Source organism: Anas platyrhynchos, chromosome 2 (assembly GCF_047663525.1).
Source record: "Anas platyrhynchos isolate ZD024472 breed Pekin duck chromosome 2, IASCAAS_PekinDuck_T2T, whole genome shotgun sequence".
Lineage (NCBI taxonomy): Eukaryota > Metazoa > Chordata > Aves > Anseriformes > Anatidae > Anas > Anas platyrhynchos.
Window position 1 is genome coordinate 94,007,501 of NC_092588.1, and position 3,471 is coordinate 94,010,971.

Sequence of the window (3,471 nt, forward strand, 5' to 3'; positions counted from 1 at the left end):
AATACAGCACTCTACATAAAGTTGAGTTAGTTCACTCAATCAATGGGTTTTCCTGAAGAGAAAAATTGTCCCTATGGATCTCTGCTTGACTTGTTTCTTTCTACTTATCCAACTCTCTGAGGGCAAGTTAAGGCAGTTTACACTGCCAAACTGCAGTTTCTAATCTGATAACAATAGGTCATGTTAATGTTGGCAGCAACACAAAGGAGTCACATTGTCATACAGTTGTGCTGTTTATGAACAATAGCCCTTTTGGTATATACAGCCTTTCTTCAGCATCAGCCAAGCATTGTTCGGGACTTTTTTATTTGTTTAAGTACAAGTTCTTCAAGTGTTCTGTTTACTGTGACTATGAAGTCAGAAAGATGAATTTTTACCATGCTCATAAAGTTGGGTACACCCTAAATAACCAAAAAGCCTGGTTGAGTAATCAACTGTCAATACACTCAGCTATATTCATCAGGTTAGGCTGGAAGCAGGAAACGAACTCAGGAAAATAAATAGAAGTTTTAATTTTGCTTTTGTCTTGCTCTAGAGTATGATCTTGTATCACCCCTAGACAGCACTAGTTAGGACGAAGGCAGTCTGTTAAAAAGCATTAACCTGTCTGAAAGGATGGTATTGTGTCACATGAATCGGAAGCAGCTTCAAGATGCAAGTCCTGTAACAGAGGCAGAGCTCTTCATGAAGCATCTCTCATCATGGGGGCAACTGGGGTGGAATCAACTTCTGAGAGTACTCACAGGCAATTCATGTATTGCAGCTGTTGAAAATGATACTCTACTGTTTGTGTCTGCTGCATGCATTGTGCCAAGCTATCTAACAAATTCCACAGGAAGGCTACAGAATTGCTGCATACATTTTTGTATCAGCACATGTGTACTGATGCCTTAAGCCTGAGTGTTCAATCTGGTACCTAAGTAATGATGGGTAAAGCAGGAGGCTGAAAGACCCAGTAGAAGATAACCTTCTCAAGCAGATGATGCTGTAACAGAGCTACATGAAGAGCTAGAAGGGACCAGCAAGCACTATGGTTTGACAGTTAGCCACAAGGACAGTCAGTGGTTTCAATGCAGCTCACAGTGAACCGGTACCACCATTAATAAGCGAGTGAAAAAAAACAAACACCTGTCTAGCCTGATGACCGCTCCCTCAAAGTCAGAGAAACATCTGGTAATACAAGAACCAAACAATCTTTCCCTCCTTTCTCTCTCTAGCCTTTCAGAAAAGGGTTATCAGAGGAATGAGTAAAAGCCTTTATTCCCAAATCCTTGCTGTGCCTATTCTAAAGAACTCCAGGCTCCAGAGCATGACAGCTACCCACATCTTCAGAAAAGCAGGAAACAGTGGAACGGCACATATAAGGCTAAAACCCACCATCTGTCAACATACATATCGCCAGACATGGCTAACATTCCCGGGAACATGCATTAGGAGGGATGCACGCGCATTCCAAGGCATTTTATGACCGAACATGGTTACATTAAACTGAAACCCAACACAAACCACAGCATACCACGTAGCCCTACTTAATTAGATTCCCCACAAAGAGTCAGCCTAAGCCATATGGTATTTTCCTCGTGAGTTGCGATAAACTGACCTTGATACTAGGAAAACGCATGCTCTTCACCCCGAGGCATACATTACCAGCGCGGAGTCCCGCGATGCTCCGGCAGGGAGGGGAGGCAGGGACAGCGCCCCCGCCGCGCCGCACCCACACCCTCGGTGCTCTCGGAGAAGTTAACGAAGAGTAAAATCCCCCGTTAACAAAAACAACAACGCCGCGCTCCAGCAGCCGTTCCGCCGGCAGAGCGCCGCGGACAGCCGGCTGGCGATGCAAGCGAGCCGGCTCCTTCCCTGTACGCGCATCCCCGAGCGCCGGTGCCCGCAGGAAGGCAGGGCGGTGGCAAGGACCCCTGGGGGGGCGTCCGGCCCTGCGGTACTCACCCGGGGGCTGCAGCAAGATGGAACACTGGCACAGTGCCACGTCGGCGGGGCTGCGGACCCCTGGAGGAGGGGTATGGGGAATCGCCGGGCACGGGCACGGGCACCCCGCTCCGGGGAGAAGCCGCAGCCGCTGCTGCTGTGCGGCCGCGCGGCTCACCGACACCTGCCCGGGCGCCGCCGCCGCCAATGGCCGGGCGGGGGCCGGGCGGGAGGCGGGGTGGAGGCGGGGGGACCGGGGTAGGGGGGGGAGCGGACGCCGCAGGGAGGGGCTGGGTGCCGGGTACCGGGTACAGGGATGGAGGCCGCGAGTGCGGGGCAGGGAGGGTCCCCGCAAGTTCCGCAGCACTGCTGGGGTCTGTGAGCCGCATCGCTGGGGGATCCGCGCACCGCGCCCACCTTCCAGGTTGCTCAAGGTTCCTTCCCTCTAGCTCCAGCGTGTGCCCAGGGATCAGCAGCGATCCTGGCCGTGTCGTAGCGTGGTCTCTCAACCCTTGCCCTGTCCTGCCACAAACACGCGTTCGAAATGACCGCAGAGGGTCATCTTGGCGGCTTGCCCGCAGCGAGAGAGCTTCTTCGCCAAATAAAGCAGGGGAAGGCAAGCAGATGCTGCCAGGTGGTTCTTGTTTGAACCTTTCTGTGAGTACCGCACGCAGGCCGTGCGTGGAGATGTCTTCTGAAAATGAGGCCAGAGGTACAAACCGACAGAGGCGCTGCCGTAGGGATTCGGTGCTCTGGAGAATCCTAATGAAGATATGCCATCGTCATCCATTCAAGTGATCAGTGCGTCACTGCTGTAGTGCGACCGTGCGTTTTACACATCTGGTATCACTGCAGATTGCACTGCATTGGGCTAATTACTTTTCCTGTGGTGTTATTTTTCACCTCTGTTCTTCATGCTTGCTTAACTTCATTTTAAAATAGCTGCAGCTGTTCACTGCGAGGTACATTTTTATTTGATCTCAGTTGAAGCACTTTGTCAAGATGTATTCAATTAATCTTGGCAGTTTTTCAAGGAAAATATTTTCTAGGAGAATATTTTTGTTTATATTAATTTCATTGTATTATAAATAGACTGTTTTATCAAACGTTTATTTCTATGTTAACTTACACTTCTATGTTAGTAAAGCGAGTGCCACTCTGTGAGACAGACACCATGTTCATTTTCAAAAGTGCTTGTAAAAATATGTCAGGAATTGTTCTGAATCAGATAGTGTTTTGTATTTCACAAACATAAATGTAACAAGTACCTATTTGTGTATTACCCAAGCAGAAAAACAACAACGAAAAATGTTACTTTGAATAAAAGATAGAAAAAGAAAAAATCATCTTCAACAATAACATTTTTCAGGAACAATATGACATGGGAACAAATCAGGAACTGACTAAAACTAAAGGTCAGTCATTGCCTTTTTCAGAATAGTAATCAATAATATGCACCAAGCATTTTTTAATAATTGAAAAAATATCTGGGTAGAAATCCATCTACAATCTTATACTTCTAGCTGAATCACTGAAATAGCTATG

General features: G+C 47.9%; 1 protein-coding gene and 1 long non-coding RNA gene across 8 annotated transcripts in view; one reads left to right on the forward strand and one right to left on the reverse strand.

Annotated features, from left to right (window-relative positions):
* Positions 1 to 2,482, reverse strand: part of MYRIP (myosin VIIA and Rab interacting protein) — a 217,822-nt gene extending 215,340 nt beyond the window's left edge. For 3 of the 7 annotated variants that reach the window (XM_038173973.2, XM_027451492.3, XM_072033196.1), the window contains exon 1: positions 1,948 to 2,153. The gene's annotated coding sequence lies outside the window, so the exon portion shown is untranslated. Of the gene's footprint in view, positions 1 to 1,600; positions 1,724 to 1,947; positions 2,155 to 2,343 lie in introns of those variants that run through there. The other 4 variants (XM_072033194.1, XM_072033193.1, XM_038173970.2 and 1 more) reach the window with 3 other exon arrangements.
* Positions 1,870 to 2,649, forward strand: LOC140001532 (uncharacterized). The gene is made up of 2 exons (XR_011806804.1): positions 1,870 to 2,018; positions 2,376 to 2,649. It is a non-coding gene; the product is annotated as an uncharacterized lncRNA (long non-coding RNA).
* Positions 2,650 to 3,471: the final 822 nt, after the last annotated feature.